The 20,026-nt window shown below is 52.7% G+C and overlaps 1 pseudogene across 1 annotated transcript; it reads left to right on the plus strand.

Moving 5' to 3' along the window:
- The first annotated feature begins 18,488 nt into the window (after positions 1–18,488).
- LOC307099937 (B box and SPRY domain-containing protein-like) lies at positions 18,489–19,663 on the plus strand (annotated as a pseudogene). The gene has a single exon. The product of its transcript is annotated as a B box and SPRY domain-containing protein-like (transcript).
- The last annotated feature ends 363 nt before the right edge of the window (positions 19,664–20,026 follow it).

Below are 20,026 nucleotides of genomic sequence, written 5' to 3' on the forward strand. Positions count from 1 at the left end.
CAGCTGTTGTTGGTAGGCGTGAGGAGCTCTGCCATGCTGTCAGCAATCTATTACCCTCAGCCCCATCACATGGCTGGCACAAAGCCGCTCAGTAAGCATCCTGCTCTCTCCCCGTCATCCAAAGACCCCAGGTGAGGCCACCATTCCGAGTTCCTGGATCTCTAATTTCTATTCAGCTTCTCGGTGCCTCCAAGCCTGAAATCTCAACCCTGAGTGGAGGAAGGGGTATGTGTGGGCTGCAAGATGCCTCTGTAAATCAGTCCTCAACTGCCAATCAGATCCCCAAATTCTCATTACAATTGTGTCTACAGTTAATCAGGATAGGTTGTTGGCCTCTGTTAACTTATGTGGGCCACATCTCATCAGCCAATCACAGCAGCTCCCTCCTCCTATGTCCCCATGTCAGGGTCTCTAGGAGGTCCTGGACCTGGTTAAAGCTCGAGGCTGAGTCCAGGCTGTACACAGTCTCTCTCGCTCTCCTTCCAAAATTACAGAGCCACAGATTCCTTCTTTCTAGTCCTTGCTACCATCCCATTACTGACATCTCTATTTCTTCCCGTCCTTTTCCTCCCCTCCCTCCAGTCCAAGCAGCCATATCAGAAGTGTGTATAGGTGTGTGGTTGGCTGTGGGGGAGGCATACTCGCCTGGTGTGAGGAGAGGCTGAGGTATGAGGATGTGACTGGGGATAGCCCAGCCATCAGCCATGTCACCTACCAGCAGCAACACTACAGCATCACCTCCTCCTTTCCCTTCTGCTCAACCTCTGTCATGGAGTGACGGGCAACCCAGACCCCAGATGTTTCCTGTTGCATTGCTGTGTGTGTGTGTGTGTGTGTGTGTGTGTGTGTGTGTGTGCGCGCGCGCCTGCATTGGCCTGCCACTGGCTTCCCTGCTCTGACCCACCACACTTCTCCCAGTAAGAGATGGAGGGGAGGGAGGAGCAAGGGTAGGCAAGAAACTTCCCATCTCTGTCTCCACACATTGGAAGTAGACAAGGTTAGGGGGACCCTAAATAGATATTCCCCCAAGCCTCTCTTGGGGGGATATCAAGAGAGGGAGTAGGGTACCAGGGCCTGGCCTCTGTGCATTTTGATGTTATGTGAACAGCATGCAAAGCAGATGCAAATATTCTGCAAACTAGAACATTTTTTTTCTTGTCAACAACTCTGACAGGCTCTGAAATGGGTTGTAGGGGAGCCCAAGGGAAGATGTGGAGGTGAGAGTAGGCCTCATCACTGCTTGCCAAGAGGATGCTACCTTGTTCAAGCAGTACTTGAGCACCTACTGTATACCTGACACCAAGGTGGGCTTCTGAGGAATCAGGTGAGGCCTCAGGCACACAGGGAAGTAAGAGCAAAATCCATTTGCACAGGACTTTGGGGGAAGGCCTTTTGGAGACACCTTTGCATTTAACAGCACATGAGACCAGCTCCACCAATCTCTGTGTGATCATGGGCAAGGCACTTCACCTCTGGAAGCTGCTGTCCATTAGCTCTGAGCTCCTAGAGAACCAACAGCAATTGTGTTGGCCAAGCATCTGCCTGAGGACAGGGCCTGGGTATGTTTTTCTCTGTCCCCACAATAGCCAGTTCCTGGAGGGTCACTCAGCTGACTGAATGAATGATACTGAATGCTGACTACTGCTCTGGCAGCACGGGGGCAGGCCCATCTTGAGACCACTGAGGGGCTTGGAGGGTTACTTGGAGTAACCCTTGGAAGCAGCTCCTTCATGCTTCCAAAGGCCAACGTGGGTTCAAATCCCGCCTTTCTCACCAAGCTTCTGTTGCTCTACCTCACCCCTACACCCACCTCATCTGCCAAACTATATCACTAATCCAGCAACCTCTCCTCCACCCTTTTCTTCCCTCGAGCCCATCTTTTCCCCCTCTTCCCTGGTCTCCCTGCTTGTACCTTTGCCTTACTCTGATCTAACCGCAGCCAGAGGGATCTTACAAAAACTGGTCAGACCTTGTCACTCCCAGCTTAGAACCCACTTTGCATACACCCTGACACCTCGCCTGTTTTGCAAAGGCCTGCTATATCTGCTCCCCCTTTGGGCCATGTCCACAGTGGCTTGCTCTACATCAAGCATGTCAAACTCAAAGGCTAACACGGGCCAAATAAACAAGGTTTAAGTTTACGTGGGCTGAAAAACACACAAAAGCTTCATTTTCATAGAAACGTAGGTTTATTTCGATAGAGACATGCTGAATACAAAGGGCTGAAATAAATGAGTAATCGTTAACATAAAATAATAGAACATTTGAATAAAAATTAATACTTTTTTTCTTGTACATTAACTTACCAGACACTGAGTAACTGCACAAATTAATAAGCGTAACGCAAATAAACCTATTTTTCTTGTTCTCCGAAAGCAAAATATTTCCTGTTGCGCACACCCAACAAGTCAGTCCAAGACTAATGACGTGGCAATCGGCTCGAAAGGAATCAAATATTCGCTGCTAGTATTAGTGGAGAGAAATGGTGCGCCTGCGCGTAAGGCGTGTAAGGGAAATGAATGCAACACCATTATAGTAATCAGTCATTAGCGAATACATGTCAAACTCGCGGGCCACAATGAATATTTTTGCGGCCCAGCCAATATAATGGTATGTAAGAAAAGTTTTAATAAAAATTTTATAACTTAATTTTTACAATACCCTGTTATACATAATTATTAATAACGAACTACAACATTTGCTAATGACTGATTACTATAATCGTGTTGCATTCATTTCCCTTATTCGCAGGCGCACCATTTCTCTCCACTAATACTAGCAGCGAATGTTTGAGCAGCTGATTGCCACGTCATTAGTCTTGGACTGAGTTGTTTGGCGTGCGCAACAAGAAATATTTTGCTTTCGGAGAACAAGAAAAATAGGTTTATTTGCGTTACGCTTATTAATTTGTGCAGTTACTCAGTGTCTGGTAAGTTAATGTACAAGAAAAAAGTATTACTTTTTATTCAAATGTTCTATTATTTTATGTTAACGATTACTCATTTATTTCAGCCCTTTGTATTCAGCATGTCTCTATCGAAATAAACCTACGTTTCTATGAAAATTGAAGCTTTTGTTTTTTTGTGGCCCACATAAACTTAAACCTTGTTTATCTGGCCCGTGTTAGCCTTTGAGTTTGATATGCTTGCTCTACACCCTCTCCTTTAGTTGGCTGGCTCCTCTTGGCCTTTCGCGCCTCAGTTCAGATGTCACCTCCTCAGAGAGGCCCTCCCTGATACAGTCCCCTCTCTGGAGTCAGTCTCACATGACCTATTTTAATATCTACGTAGCTCTTCAGACCCCGAAATGCTCCTGTTCAACTATTTGTTTACTTGATTATAGTCTGTCTCCCTGTAAGTCCTATGAGGCTGGGGAGGAGACTATTTTTGTTTTCTGGTGTCTCCACAGTCTAAACAGTGCCTGGCACGCATTAGATACTCAATAAACATCTGAAAGGATGTGGTTGGGGCGACCTAGCCTCTCTACCTCAGTTTCCTTTTTCTGTTGGGCGTTGCCTCCTCCTCTCAGCCTCTCAGGGAGCGCTCTGGATGAGATCAGAGATGGCAAAAGGCGCCTTCCGGGAGGAGGGACGCGATGCCTGCCTGGGGATGAGGTCAGAGCGTCACACACCACTCCGCTGTGCTGGAGGCAGGCAGAGCCGCAAAGATCATCCTAGCTAGACCCCGGTCCCGGCATAAGGTCCTCGATGGGCAGGGGAGGGCACGCAACCCCTTCCTCGGGTGGGAAGCTCCTCCCGGCGGGGCCTCTTCTCCCCTCCCCAGGGAGGCAGGTGGAGCTGCGTCCCCATCTTTGTTCCCATCTGGAGCGCGTTTGGCGCGGGGTGGCGGGGGCGGGGCTGCGCCCCCGCGGTGCCCGGAGAGACGGGCCCGCCCGCTTATCTGATCTGCGGCTAATTGAAACTCCCTGCTCGCGAAGGTCAGCTCGGTCCCCTGACAGCTGCCGAGCCGAGCCGGGCCGGATGGAAAACCCGGGCTGTGCAGGGCCCGGCGGGGCGCGGGGGGGAGGGGTGGTGGGGGGCTGCCTCTGCGGCAAAGTAGACAAAGGCAGCCCCTCCCTCCCTGTGCACGCTGCTGGGGGTCGCCGGAGGCAGCGGCCTTCGCCCTTCCCCGGCGGGGCGCTCTGGCCCGGGTCACACGGCCTGCAGCTACAGGAGGGGCACCCTTAATCCCCACGCACCCGCCTACCCCGCTCCCACGCCGGGGCCCCGTCTGGGGTCTCTGGGAGAGTCACCCCCAACTTCCTGCCCCTACCCCGCCTCCACGCCCCGGCTCTGAGACTTCCTGCCTCCCCGGCTCCGGGCAGCTCAGTCTGTGGGAAGCTGGCGGAGCAGGGGCGGTCGGGTCCCCTCCCCCTACGCGCCCGACGGGGCTCTGGGGTCCGGGAGGAAGTGTGCGCGGTGGGGGGCCAGGCCTGGTCCCTGGGCGGCCATCCGGTGGGGCAGGTGCGGCCTCCGCCCGGGGAGGGAGGGCGGGCGGGCCTGTTGCTAGCGGTGTTAGGGCGGGGGAGGAGGACGCCGCGAGCGGCCCCATTTCCGGGATTCCGGGTGCAGATGTGGCCCAGGCCCGGCGCCGCTCACGCCTGCCCTCCCCTCCCACCTGTGAGCCTAGGCTGGGGTGCTGGGGAGTTCCCAAGGTGCGGCTCCCAGCCCGCAGCCTGGCCGCTTAGCAGCACCTTTTGGGCCTCGGTTTTCCCAGCCTGGAAAAAAAGTAACCCTAACCACAACTACCATTTTTTCGGAACCTCGTGACTAAGGTAGTTAAGCGTTTAATGTACGTTGTCTCCAGTCTCACAAGTCCATTTTGTTGACGAGCAAGCTGAGACGCAGAGAAGTTGTGACTCTCCCGAAGTCACGGAGCTAGCGAGTTCTCAGGCGGGACGTGGCGGACTCCCACCCCCCAGTGGTCTCCTGTTGGCCAGAGCTCCGCGGTTGTGCGCCTCTGTAGGTCGAACCCCCAGGGCCTTCACGAGTGCCGGGATCCCCTCCACGGCTTCTCGCCGCACTGTGTCCTCGTCTTGGAGCGGCGCACGTGTTTCTTGGCGCAGCCTCCGGTGCCAGCGCCCGGGGACAGGCATAGCCTGGCGCACCGGAGCCCAGGTGCGCCGTGCCATTTGGGACCCGACAAAGTCATGAGGCTGGAGCCGCGGGCGGAGTGGAGCGGGGGCGGGGAACTCGGAGGAGAGTCCACGCGGGCCACGGCGCCTGGGAGGCCGCAATCCTGGCGTCTGCAGCCGACGAGGCGCGGGGTGACGCGCGGGGGCCCAGCTACCGTGACCTCCTCCGCGGTTTCCATGGAGACGGTGCACTATAAATAAAAAAAAAAAAAAAAGAGGAGGAATTTCAAACCCGTTTTCTACGGCGCTTGGCGGGAGGGGGGAGGAAAGCTCTCTTTGAATCGAGTTTCCCATTTCACCTTCCCAGGCGGTGGGAGCGCTTCCCCCGCAGCCCAGCCGGGAAATTGCCGCCCCTCACGCCGCGTGGTGCCCCCCGAGGAAGCTAATTAGAGCAGCCCAGGAAACTGGGGACTGGGGACCTGGCCCCGGGGGGCCGGGGGCCGGCTCTAGGGTGGGGGGGCGCCTACAAATTGCCACCTCCTCCCACCACCCCCACCCCCCACCTCCACCCCCCCGTCTCTCCAGGCGCGCACGCAGGCCAGGGCACAGGGCGCAGGCGGGAGGTCGCATCTGCAGCTTTGGCGCAATGAATCAGGCGCGGCCGCTGTCGCCGCCGCGGAGCGCGTCTGGCATCCGGAGTCTCCCGGGATCGAAAATAATTTGGGCAAAGCGGTGGGAGGTGTGTGTGCGCGCGTTCCGAGGGGAGGGCGGGGGAGCAGGCCGGGCGGGGTGCGCCGGGCGGGGGGAGGTGCCATCCGACAGCCCCGCTGTGGTGAGAACAGAGTTGACACTTCTTTCCTTTCCACTTACTGCAGCAAGTACCGCGAGGAAGTTTAACCCTCTCGCTGCTTGGAGCGGGAGAGGCACTGCCAGCGCCCTCACAAGGGCACGCCCGGTTGGGGGCCAGGTGTGTCCTCTCTTCTGAGACCGGTCATTGCGGCCCGGCCGGTTCGGCTCTCTGCTTCCCAGACAGGCACGCCCACTAGGACGTTTTTCCAGGCATTCTCCCCCCAGGGCTCTTCTCGGTCTCTCGTTTTACCTTCCCAGGTCTGGAAGTGTCAGGGCTCTGGCCTCAGTTTCCCCACCACTACAAGACTGTGCGTGTGTCTGGGAGGGCATTCCAGTCCGGCGACCCTCGTTTTGTGACCGTCTGGCTTGGGTCCTGGGCAGAGGCAGGAGGGGGCGGTTAGGGCGGCGGGTGCCGGAGTCCGAGCCCCACCCGCCTTCATCTCCCGCCGCACTCTGGGCGTCCTTCATCAAAATGGCCGGGTTCCTGTTTTTGCCTCTGACGGCAGAAATGTCACCGCCGCTGCATTAAGCACGCTCGGTGGGAACTCGTTTTGGATCTAGGAGCTGGCGCTCAGCCCTGCCGAGCTGCCTGCCGCAGGGGGGTGGGGGTGGGCTGGCTGGCCAGTTGGCCTGACTCGGGTCAGCCTTTGTCTGTTCCGGTTTTCACCTTCCTGCCTCGGTAGCCGCCCCTCCGCCCCCAGGCACCCCCGCCCTCAGCTGTGCCGGTTGCTCCCACCCTACTCCAGTTTTTTTTTTTTTTTTTTTTTTTAAGAGGGTATTTGTTCAGACTCTTGTGCCTGTCTGGCTCAGGGATGGCAGGGGGAGATGACTGGGGGACAGAACTCCTTCCTCCTCCCCACTCCTATAATGGGGAACACCTCTGGAACTCAGGAATCTTGTGACCTGAAGTTCCTCCAACAAGGCCTGAGAAGGGGTGCTTTCCACTTCCCTTACCTTCCTTTCCACCAGGGGCTCCCACCACCCCAGGAATTCTCAAAACTTGGTGCACCCAAGACCACTTGGCCTGTGAGCTTGCAAATGTGGGGGAGGGAAGGGGAACAGTATGTGGAGAATCTGATTCAGTGGGTCTGGGGTGGTCCTGTCCTCTACATGCTTCCCAAGACCTCCAGCAGGCAATAGAGCTAGGAGAGCCCATTTCTCTTAACCATGGAGCCCTGACCCCCAGCTCTGACTCCTGAGTAAGGGGGCCATGCCTCCCAGTGAGGGAATGGTAGGAGTCATTCCCTGGAGGTGGTCTCATCTGTGGATCTCCCCCGCAAGCCCTAGTGCTTTGGGCCTTTGTCATCCTCAGAAAGTATCACCCTGTCATTGATTCAACAGTTACAGATGCCCATTGATTGGGCACTGGCCTGGTTAGTGCTTGAGAGCTTGCCCTTCCTAGACCCATGTCTAGCCACACTTCTTTGTCAAGCATCAGATCCTGTGATGGTGGGAAAGAGGCCAAGTAATTTAGTCCCTCCTCCTCCCCAAGGGGATGGTGGTGGGACAGGGAGTGTTGATGTTGGGCATTCTAGGGGCAGGAATAGGATACCCAAATTGGAGAGGCCTTTGGGAATGTGGGATCCCACCTGTCACCTTTGGAAGGGCAGGTTCGGGGGAGCTGAATGAGGATGTAGGATCAACATATGCCTGGAACATAGGGCTGATGTCTTTCTTTCAGGTGCTTTGAGAAGACTGGTTTCTGAAGTGTCACTCAAGGATTGTGGTTGGAATGCTGGAAGAACTTCCTGAAACTGGGTCTATGCACTAGGAAGGGTCCTGGGTGGCATCTGGGCACAAGAACATTCAGGTTTGAGTTGGGGAAGGGGCATGTGTCTACTTGAGGCTGCTGGATGGCTGGGATGACCTCTTGGAGCTTCTGCTTGGCTGTAGGCAGCAGAGGGCACCAGCTTTGGGCCCTGTTATTCTTGCACACACTGGCCTACATATCCACCCTTTCTCAACTACACTCATCCAGACTCACACTGGCCCATCTGTTCTGATGCCCTCACATGCACATCCATGTACCCATGAATATTTGTGCACACATATCCTAAAACACCACACGTGTAACACACTGTACACGAATACACAGGGTATGCACTTGGGCACCTAGATGCACAGACCCTAACATGCTGTGCACATGGGCATACTGATGTACCAATGTACACATTAACACCTATGTACACACACATGTGCACAGGTGGGCAAACCCCTAGACATTTTCACTCCCATCAGCTAATTTGTGTGTATGTGGATTGTGTGTGTCCCATGAGGATAGGGCTATCCTCATTCATTGCCAAGTACCCAGAAGAACAGAGATTTGTTCAACCTCAGGGCCCACATGCTTGGTGCTTGGAAGGTATACAATTATCTGGAATAAACGAGTAAATGTATAAGTGTATATAGTAATTGTATGAGTGCATAGCAACCGTAATAGTCAAAGCAACATTCAGTGAGTTCTGTCACTGTAGGTACCATCTCATCTAAGCCTCATAGCAACCTGTGAGGCAAGTACTATTATAATTCCTGTTTAGGCTTATGGAACTGAGGCTCTGGGAGACCGTCACTACCTGTATTCGTTTCCTAGGGCTGCCCTAGCAGAGTGCCACTGACTGGGTGGCTTAAACAATAGGAATTTATTGTCTCACAGTTCTGGAGACTAGAAGTCCAAAACCAAGGTATTGGCAGCCTCCTTTTGAAGGCCGAGGGAAGGAATTCTTCCAGGCGTCTCTACTGGACTTGTCAATGGCCATCTTCTCTGTGCGTGTCTATGTCCAAATTTCCCCTTGTAAGGACACCAGTAGTATTGGATTTGGGTCCACCCTTCTGACCTTGTTTTAATGTGGTTATCTCTGTAAAGGTGCTGTCTCCAAAAAAGATCATATTTTGAGATACTGGGGGTTAAGGACGTCAACATATGAGTTTGAGAGGGTATACAGTTCAACCCATAGCACTACCCAAGGTCACACATCTAGGGAGTAGGATAAGCAGGGTTTGATCCTAGGTCTGGAATGCTAGAGCCCATAGTATCACCTTGTCATAGGATGGAGAGAGAGCGAGAAAGAGAGAGGGGGTGGGGGAGAGGAGAGGAGAGAGATGAATCCTCGTGGCCACTCTCCGTGACTCCTCATCTCCCACCAGCAGGTGGGCATCTAGTGCCTGCTCGCATGAAGGAGCTGGCCCTTTGCAGCCTAGGCTCACTGGCATGCTGATGGCGTTACTGCTCCTTTGGCCATGATATGGGCACCTAAAGCCATCCCCCAGGTCCCTGGTGACCATTGCTGCCCGACAAGTCAACATTGACAGGTGTGCCTGGAGATACGCACAGAGGGCCAGGGGGCTGCCTGACTCTCCCTACCAGCTGCCATCTCCGATGCTGCGGCCTCATTTCAGAGGCTGCTGGCTTTGAAGTGCTCGGGCCAGTCAGGCGGGAAGCTGGAGCCAGTGTGTGTGTGTGGTGGCGTGGGGGCGGGGGGGGGGGGGGGGGCGAGTCACGAGGCCTCTTGCATCAGCCGGGGCAGCTAGAACCAGACAGGTCCATGCTGACCTATGTTCACAGCCTGAACCTCTCCTGTGCTCCTTTGAGTTGTCCGAGGAGGTGTGTGTGTGTGTGTGTGTGTGTGTGTGTGTGTGTGTGTGTGTTAAAAAGGAGGCCCATTCCCTGGGCAAACGAGGGAGACAAAACCCTCAGTCTGACAGGGTAGGCACAGTCTCAATCCTTGGGGAGCCCAGACTTGGGAGGCATGGCCTCTCCTTTCAGTCTGAAAAGTCCTAGCTTTTCTGAGCCTCACTTTGCCCATCCAGGAAGTGGGGACGACAAACTAGTTTGCTGTGAAGTTTCGGGAGTTACTATGGTAGAGAAGGACCAGGATTAACATGGTCCTTACCCCCTGCAGAGGTACAGCATTTAGAGGGATGATGATGATGATGATTTGCTGAGCATATACTGGGCCTCAGGCTGAATGCTGAGTGCACTCTTTACCCAATTACCTCAATCTTTCTATGAAGTCTGGGAGGCATCTACCATTATCATTGCCATTTTGTAAGTGAAGAAATAAGGTGCAGTGAGGCAGTGAGGTGGACTTGCCCAAAGTCACACAGCTCGAGAGTGAGGCCGTGGGGCTTTGACCCTGCTCTGGAGGTTTCACAGCAGGCCCTGCGACTGTAGAGGATGGGGGTCTCAAGGTGGGAGCAGAGGGGTGAGACTGGGAATGGCCCTGGTTCTGGGATCCGCACCCTCTAAACCCTACCCTGGCCTTGATGGCAGTGGCTGAGGCGTGTCCATGGTGATAATAAAGGTGAACCCAGCACCTGCTTCCACACTTGAATTTGGTCCTCACAGCCGCCCTGTTTGACAGATGAAGATGCACTCAGTCTCCTACACAAGTTGGAAGGTGACCCAGGTCTCAAACTCCAGTCTCCTGACTCTATGTGGATATTCTTTCTGCTGGAGGCAGGTAAGTGTCTTTAGGTCATTTCAGAACAAACCTTTTGTGTGTCCACCCCCACCCCCTTCCCTGCTCCCGGGCTGATGAACCAAATCCCCGTAGCAACACCAATGTTAACAGTTGACATGTACTGAGTCCTCACTTTGTGATGGATACAGTGCTTATGTGCATTTTTGCAGACTCAGAGTCCTTCTCAACACAGTGCTTCAGGCAGCCCCGGCCAGCCAACGTGAGTAGGCAGAGGAATTCAGTTCAAGTAAGTCAATATGAGTGAATACCTAGCATGAGGCAGGCACAGTCTCAATCTTCTGGGGACCCCAGACTTGGGGGAGGCATGGCCTCTACCTTCAGGGATTTTTTCAGTCTGAAAAGTCCTAGCTTTTCTGATTGGGCTGGGATGGGGGATGTAGGGGAGAACAAGGGCAACATCTAGGGGCAGATGTGCGATGATTGTGATAATGTAGGGGAATGACTAGACTGTATGGACACAGGCATGTGGCCCTAGGGTCTAAAGTCTAATTGAGGGGCTGGGAAAAGTTTCTTAGATGAAGTAAAATGTAAGCTGAGGGCTGAGAGTTCAAGATGATTTAGACAGGCAAAGAGAAAGGATGCTAGGCTGGGAGAACGATTTAGAACCACAGAGGCCTAAAGGTAAGGAAAATCGCCTAAATGAGGAACTTAAGGATGCTAAATGTGGCAGAGGGTGGGGTAGGAGGGGGTAGAGGGGAGGGCAGGGCATTGATTCAAGGCACTTCAGCCCAAGATGAGAGGTCTGGTCTTGACCCTGTGGCATGGGGCCCATTGATTCAGCTTCCTGTCCCCACTTCCACATGGTACTTTCCTATCTCCAAGACCCTCACATCAATCAGACTTACCCAATATCACTGAGCACTACGTGGAGCAAGGGTTACCATGCCCGTTTTACAGATGAAGAAACTGAGTCTCAGATATTGCAGGGTTGCTCTGTTCTATCTGGCTGGTAAGGGGAGCATTGGGCCTGGGTCCTGGACCTCTTCAGGTTATTTGCAGGACATAACGTGGATTCTAGGATGATGGTATGGGGTTGAGCTGGGGTGCAGTCTGGTTTGGGGAGGCCCTGGGGAGAGAGAGGGAGGGTGAAGGTTCCCCTTCTCTAAAGCTCAAAGCTGGAGGGAGCTGCCACTGCCTCCCTCTCGTAGTCCCTCCCCAGTGGCTGCCGGGTGAGTCAGCCTGGATGAAGTCACCCGCTTCCGCACAGCCTGTGCCCCCTGACCTGGGAGGCGCCTGCCAGGGGCACCAACCGAGTCAGAGGACGGGCTGGGCAGCTCTCCAGGTTGCTCCGTCACAGCTGATTTAGGGGGGCTGGAGGTGTCCGGAGCCATCAGAAGCAGCTGGGCGTCTGGGGCTGCAAGGCCCATAAGTCATTCGGCCGCCCGCCCTTCCCCGCAGTGCTCCCTGAGAGGTCTGTGATGAATCGCTGGGGACTGGGCTCATCAAAATCAGTTTATGCCAAAGGGAAATTAATTTCTGTCTCTCTGCGATGAGGTGTGGGGAAGGGAAGGGCAGCTCCAGAGGCAGGCCTTCGACAGCACGGCAGGGAGGGGACGGGACCGTGCAGTGTGACCATGGTTGTGCCTGGGCTAGGGGCAAGTCCTGCTTTTATGGAGTATAGGGTTGGGGTTAGGGTTAGGGTTAGGGTTGGGGTTGGGGTTGGGGTTAGGGTTAGGGTAAGATAGACAGATAGGTAATAGATAAAAAAGAAAATAGCAGACAGGGAAGAGTGCGAGGCGAGCATTAAGATGGGGCAATGTGGTCAGGGAAGACCTCTCTGAAGAGGAGACAGGTAAGCTGACACTTGTTTTGAGATGATGATAACCCTTCCGTTGCGAAGGAAAATTTCTGAAAATCTAGTCCTATTGGGGCTGGGGCTGGGGCTGGAATAGGAAGAGAGTGCATTTCGGGGGAAAGAATCAGCAAACTTAAAGGCAGGGAACTCCCAGCCAAGCAATTCCTGTGACTGCATCCACCTGTGTGGCTCAGCCTGGGGCCTGACAGTCAGCTGCCTGAATGGCTCTGCTTCTGGAATGTCTCTCTTATTAGGGAGACAGTTCCGTAATTTAATACATTATTTTTTATTAGAAACAAGTATGGATTCCTTATAAGGGAAGCCATAAGACTCTTTAAAAATAAAATGAGATGTCAAAGAAACTTTGGGTGGGTCAGCTGGCCCTTTATAGGGGAGACCAGGTCTCAATGGCATTAGCAGAAAGATGGGCTGAGGGGGCAGGCAGGGAACCCTACTCTGAGGTAGGGGACGGGCTGTCCCCAAAGATCTGCAACCTTTTCCACCCAATTTCGGAGCTGGGAGACAGATTGACAGGCGTCCCACTGGTTGGGGTCTGAGCATCAGTTTGAAAACATCGGACAAGAACTGGAGAAACTGTTGAATAGTTTGGGAAATTGGGTGTAAGAAGAGAGAAATGAGCCAGTAAACCCTAAGAAGTCTCTATCTTGCCCTAACCGGTTTGGCTCAGTGGACAGAGCGTTGGCCTGCGGACTGAAAGGTCCCAGGTTTGATTCTGGTCAAGGGCATGTACCTTGGTTGTGGGCACATCCCCTGTAGGGAGTGTGCAGGAGGCAGCTGAATCGATGTTTCTCTCTCATTGATGTTTCTAACTCTCTGTCCCTCTCTTCCCTTCCTCTCTGTAAAAAATCATTAAAATATATATTTTTAAAAAAGAAGTCTCTATCTTTTTGGTCCACGGTGCCTGAAGATTTTGAGAGACCTTTGCCTAGGGTCATGGAGACCTGGGAGCAGCTGGACCCAGGTATCCTTGTGGAGCCTGGTAGCCTCTCCTTCCCTCCCCAGTGTTCATAGCCCCATGTGCCCAGGGACTGAGGCCTTGCAGTGAGTGACAAAGCAGATGGTGTGTGGCTCTGGGAGGGGAGAGAACTCATTGGGCTTTTCTGAGAAGCCCCTACCTTCTTCCCTCCTGGGAGTCCAGCCATCCTTATTGGGCTTAAAGTTATTTAGTCAACAATGTTTCTTGAGAGTCACAATGGCCAAAGTTTGTGTTAGGGGCTGGGCCCCTGGGGACCACCCAAATGTGTTCCCATGGGAACCCTCAAGGGGCTCACCATCAAGAGAGCGGAGCCAAACCAGTGGACAGCTGCTTACATCTCTGGTCTGAGAGGCCAGGGAAGGCTGCCTGGAAGTGACTTGCTGGGTTCCAATGACAGTCATGTGGCGCATAATGACATTTCGTATATGGTGGTGGTTCCATAAAATTATAATGGAGCTGAAAATTTTCTGTCGCCTAATGATGTCACTGTCATAACTTCATAGTGCAGCACATTACTCACGTGTCTGTGGTGATACTGGTGTAAACAAACCTACTGTGCTGTCAGTTGTATAAAAGTATAGCACATGCAATTACAGTAGTAGGTTGTGTCATCTAGGTTTGTGTAAGTGCACGATGATCTTTGCACAACGACAAAATTGCCTAATGACGAAATCGCGTAACAACGCATTTCTCAGAACTATCCCTGTGGTTAAGCATCACATAATTGATTACAGCTTCACCACTTAGAGCTGTGTGACTTTGGAAGAGTTCCTTAACCTTGCTGTGCTTTACTTTCCTCATCATTTAAATATATATATATACTAGAGGCCTGGTGCACGAAATTCGTGCACAGGGGTGGTGTCCCTCAGCCCAGCCTACACCCTCTCTAATCTGGGACCCCTCAAGGGATGTCCAACTGCCCGTTTAGGCCTGATCCTTCCGGATCACAATCCAGGACTGCTGGCTCCCATCTGCTCGCCTGCCTGCCTTCCTGATTGCCCCTAACTTCTTTTTCCTGCCAGCCTGATCACCCCCTAACCACTCCCCTGCCAGCCTGATTGATGCCTAACTACTCCCCTGCCATCCTGTTTGCCCCTAACTTCCCTCCCCTGCAGGCCTGGTCCCCCCCCAACTGCTCTCCCCTGCAGGCTGGGTACCCCCCAACTGCCCTCCCCTGCAGGCCCAGTCGCCCCCAACTTCTCTCCTCTGTCAGCCTGGTCACCCCTAACTGCCCTCCCCTTCAGGCTTGATCAGCCCCAACTGCCCTCCCTTGCAGGCCTGTTCCCTCCAAACTGCCCTCCCCTGTTGGCCATCTTGTGGTGGCCATCTTGTGTCCCATGGGGGCCGCCATCTTTGACCACATGGGGGCAGCCATCTTGTGTTGGAGTGAGGGTCAATTTGCATATTACTCTTTTATTAGATAGGATATATATATATATATATATATATATATATATATATATATATATATATTGATTTCAGAGAGGAAGAGAGAGGGAGGGAGATAGAAACATCAGTGATGAGAGAGAATGGCTGCCTCCTGCACGCCCCCTACTGGGGATCGAGCCCACAACCCTGGGCATGTACCCTTGACCGGAATTGAACCCAGGACCCTTCAGTCCACAGGCCAATGCTCCATCCGCTGAGCCAAACCAGCTAGGGCTACTTTCCTCATCTTTGAAGTGGGATATAATAGCACTTACGTCAAAGGGTTATTTCTAGGATAATGAGTTAATACATGTAAATATCCCTTACCACACAGTAAGTACTCTATCTGACTTGGCAAGCAGGTGGATGGGAAAGAGTGTCCTAGGCAAAGAGAACAGGGCCTGGATGTGAGAAAGTCGGCTCCTCCCAGGAACTCCCTTCTGTGTCGCTGACACTGGTGGCTGTGTTGGTCTAAGATCTGGGCTGGGAACTCTACCCCCTCTCCACTGACACAGTATGGTCGTGGGGCCTGAGTTGTGACTGAGTCCATGGACCTGGCTGTGCCCACTTAACCTATTCCTTTGCCAGGACTGCCATTGCCTGTGAGCCAGACCCCGGGCTGGGTGGTGCTGGGCATTCTCTTGTGGGCATCTGGAGCTTCCTGGGGAAATTTGATGGGGAAGCCCAGGGGTCTGGAGGGGTTCTTGGCATAGGTAGGTGCTCTCTGAACATTGTCCAAAAATGTCCCCAGACAAGGGAAGGGGAGGGAGCTTCAAGCAGAGGGAACAACCTGTGCAAATGTTGGGAGGGAGAGATCCAACTCAGAAACAAATAGATCTTTGGTGGAGTTTAAGCTCTGGGCCTGGGGCCTCTTTGGTCGGTTTTATCAGGAGGTGTGGATTGTCCTCACCTTGCCTTCTTGCCCCAGCAGGGGTGATGGTCTAAGAGGTTAAAGTCCAGTCTTGCTCCAGGGCCAGCCCAGGAACTGGGGGTAGAGGCCAGTTGCCCTGGTCCCTCCCTCCCACTCCAGAGCTGGGAGGGTTTGGCAAAGCAACAAGGCAGCCTTTGTGTCCTCCTGTGGGTCTAGGCACGTCTGGCCCAGCCTAGGCGGCTGCTGGTTTCAGTACCCTGTGATCTCGGCCAGGCGGTGCAGGGCGGGGCGGGCAGGGCAGGCATGGCATCCTCAGGGTCCCCAATGTGGCTGCCTTGTGTCCCCTGCGCCCCCACCAAGGCTCCCCAGGTGAGGATGCCTATGCTGGGGGATGTGTGGGGCTGGTGGTGAGGACCCAGAGCACATAGTTGGTGGGTGGAGGTGTGCATAGAGATGGGGGGTGGGGTGGGAGCCAGCACATTCGAAGGCTCCTGTGTGCTGCAGCATGTGCCTGAGAGGTCCCCCAGGGTGAGTCTGCATTGGGGTGAGGATATGCTTTGGGGTGTGAGGGTCTGGGCTGGAGCACATGAGTAGCCCCCGGGCTGCTCAAAACAGAGCACTGCTGTCTCTCTCAGCAGCGCCAACAACGAGGCCTCTCTCTCGGCACATAATGTCCCCTCTGTATTGTCTGCTGCGCAGCGGTGACGATAATTTTAAGGTCCAAATCCTTTTCGTGGGTGGTGGGGGGTAGGTTGGAAGCCATCTGGGGAGGACCAGAACTCCTAGGCCTATGTGCCTGGAGGTCTGTGGTATTTTGGGGGCCTCCCCCTACACACAACCCCTGTAGGGCCAGCAGAGGGAAGCTGGGGACTCCCAGAAGCCTCTTCCAGAACCCCCACCCTGAAGTCACATGGCCTCACCCCACTCCAAGCCCCTTCCCCCTAAACCACACCCAGATTTCAATGCCTCGGGCTGGGACCTCCTCAAAGGAACCACTTCTGGGAGCCCCTTTTGGCCTGTCTCTACGGATCCAGATGTTTATGTTTACCCTAAGTCTTTCATGCTGTGTAAATACCAGACCAGCAGTTATCAACCTTTTTTCCTCGGGACACTGTTTCAGGCTTAATAATTATTGAGGACCTCCAAAGAACATTTTTTTTTTGAAATATAACTTAAAATAATTTTTTTAAATTGATTGATTTTTAGAGAGAGAGAGAGAGAGAGAGAGAGAGAGACATTGATTTGTTATTCTACTTACTGATGCATTCATTGGTTGATTCTTGTGTGTGCCCTGACTAGTATGGACCCAAACCACTGGTGTATAGGGACGATGCCCTAACCAACCGCACTACCTGACCAGTGCCCCAAAGAGCTTTTGTTTATGTACATTACTAGGTGTACCGGTTAATAATGCAAATTTTGTAATCAAAGAAAACATGATAATCTCAAACATCAAAAGTGCTTTATTCAAAGTAATGTCCATCGCTAGCTACACATTTCCCCCATCCTTCAGGTAATTTGTGGATACCGTCCCAATAGAACTTTTCTTGTTTTGAGGTAAACCATTCAGAGACCCAATTTTCCACTTCTTCGTACGTTTTGAAGTGCTGCTCAGAAAGTGCGTGTGCCATCGATCAGAACAAGTGGTAATCTGAAGGAGCGAGGTCTGGTGAATATGGCGGGTGGGTTAATACTTCCCAGGCAAGATCTTTTAACGTGTCTTTAACTGTTTTTGAAGTGCGTGATGGTGCGTTATCATGAAGCAAAATTACTTTGCCTTGTCTTCTGGCCCATTCTGGTCGTTTTACGATCAAAGTGTGGTTCAAATTGACCTGGACATTCTTTGTCTTTTACCTCGAAATCATCACTGTTAAAGCATTTAAACCAGCGTTCACAAGTATCATGTGATGGAGCATGTTCACCATAAGCTTCCCAAAGTATATACAATAACTTTCAGCAGTACTTTTCTTCAAAATAAAGTAATGAATTAAAAGTTCCCGCTAATGCTCTTTTTTTGGCACGAAATTTGACATTTTTAAGCGTAAAAATATCTATGATGTTAACACCTTCAGCAAATTTGACATATGAAGTTTGTCAATACAACAAAATAGCATACATATCCAATTGCATATATATCAACATATATGTAATTCCATCTATCGAAAAAAATCCGCATTATTAACTGGTACACCTAGTATATAATATTATTTAATGAAATGTGTTAACAATTGAGAGATCTGCATAGCTCAGTAAGCTAATGTTTTCTAAATGACCATTGCATGTACATTATAAAATCAGGAATGGGCAAAAGAGCCATTCAAAATATGAGATAGACAAATGGACTTTAATGTAACAGAATATGAGAGGATTTCAGTATACATGGCAACTAACCTTTAAGAAACTACCACTTGTCAAGTTTTGGTGTAGTATCAAATTATCTGAAAAGACGATGAAAATACTCCTCACCTTTTCCGTTAGAAACCTGTGTGAGGCCCTAGCTGGTTTGGCTTGGTGGATAGAGCATCCGCCTAGGGACTGAAGGGTCCTGGGTTCGATTCCGGTCAAGGGCACATGCCTGGGTTGCTGGCTCGATCCCCAGTGTGGGACGTGCAGGAGGCAGCCAATCAATGAGTTTCTCACATCATTGATGTTTCTATCTCTCCCTCTCCCTTCCTCTCTGAAATCAATAAAAATATATTAAAAAAAAAAAAAAGAAAACCGTGTGAGGCCATCTTTTCTTCATATACTTCAACAACAACAAGAACAAATAAAACCAAACATACCACAACAGATTGAAAGCCAAAGCAGATCTGAGAATCTAACCTCAAGGGGGCTGTTTGCTTGCTTTATTAAACCAGATAGTAATAAGATTTGAAAATGTCAAAACAATGCCACTCTTTTTGCTAATTTTGTTTTATTCCAGAAAATAGTTATTTAAAAAAATATACATATTATCGGCGACATGGAGCGTGTGGCGCCGGCGGTCGCTCGGCCATGTCTGCGGAGAGCGCGGGACCGGTTCCAGGACCAGACCGGGACCTGAGCCGGGGCCTCTCTGCCCGAAGCACGGCAAGGCTCTGAAGTGGTTCTGCTGGCCCGTGTGCTGGGCGGCCGCTGTCAGGGCCACCGCATCCACCCCGCGGAGGGGCGCGCAGGAGAGCTGCGGAACAAGATTGGGAACAGGGTGAGAGACTGCAGGTACTGAGTGCTGGCATCACCAAGTACACGGCTGAGGTCCTACCAGGGAAAAAGCAGAGAGCAGTGAGCATGGCCAGCGCAGCTCGGCAACTGGTCACCCAGCGGCTGGGCCTGGTGAGGAGTCTACGTGAGACTGGGGAGCGGCGGTTGCTGGAACGGGTGCACGGCGAAGAGGAGCGGCCCCTAGAGCATCCTGACGCAGCGAATACCCTGGGCTGAGGCTTTGCAGAAGCTCGACACCATCCGCACCAGCCTGGTGCACATGCTCACCCATACGGATGGCCTCCAGCTGATTCAGAAGGAGTAGGAGATTTTTGGAGGACTGAGGAAGCAGAGGGCATTTGGGATCCCCAGGAGTCGAAAAAGTTAAACCTAAATGAGACGTGTGCTCGGAGCCCACTTCTGACCCAACCCTGGGCAACAGCAGCTCTCAGCTCCCTCTCGGGCACAGAGGGCGTGCGCATCCACGAGAGGGCTGTCAACCCCTTCCTGCAATGGTCAGATGATGGAAGGACTCTGACCTTCAACGCCAAGAAGTCCCAGGCCTTTGCAGATGGCCCAGAGCGCTTTGACCACTGGCCCAATGCCCTGGCTGCCACCTCCTTCCAGTCTGCGCTGCATACTGGATGGTAAATGTGCAGAACAGTTGTGCCTACAAGGTGGGCGTGGCCTTAGGCCAGCTGCCCCTTAAGGGTTCTGGCAGTGACTCTCGTCTGGGCCACGATGCCTACTCCTGGGTCTTCTCCCGCTACGACCAAGAGTTCTGTTTCTCACACGAGGGGCAGCATGAGCCCCTGGGGCGGCTGCGCTGCCCAGCACAGCTGGGCGTGCTGCTGGACTTGCAGGCCCAGGAGCTGCTATTCTACGATCCAGCCTCGGGCACGGTGCTCCACACCTGCCGTGTGTCCTTCCCTGGGCCCCTCTTCCCAGTCTTTGCTGTTGCTGACCAGACCATTTCCATTGTCCACTGACCTTTGGCACTGGGGAGGCTAGATCTGCCTGCCCACCATCCTTGTAGGCCATATTTCTACTCCAGGGAAAATATTTTCCTAGCACACAAGAACAACCTGGAAGGGACTTAGAACTCCTACCAGCTGCTCCTGGTCAGAGGACTCTGGCCTGGGGGGCTGTGTCCTCACCCAGGACCCCCCTTGCCACTTGGAAGACCGAGAAAATCCTATCTCCAGGTAACTTGACTGCCACACACCCATCAGCAGCTCTGCCTTAGACCTGGCAGCTGACCTCCAGCCTGTGCACACTGCGGTAAACGGGATTAATTTCCCCCCAACTGCAGCTGATGAGTGCCCTGCCTGATGGCCCCTCCGACATAATGG

This window comes from Cnephaeus nilssonii (genome assembly GCF_951640355.1).
Source record: "Cnephaeus nilssonii genome assembly, chromosome: 5".
NCBI classification, from domain to species: Eukaryota; Metazoa; Chordata; class Mammalia; order Chiroptera; family Vespertilionidae; genus Cnephaeus; species Cnephaeus nilssonii.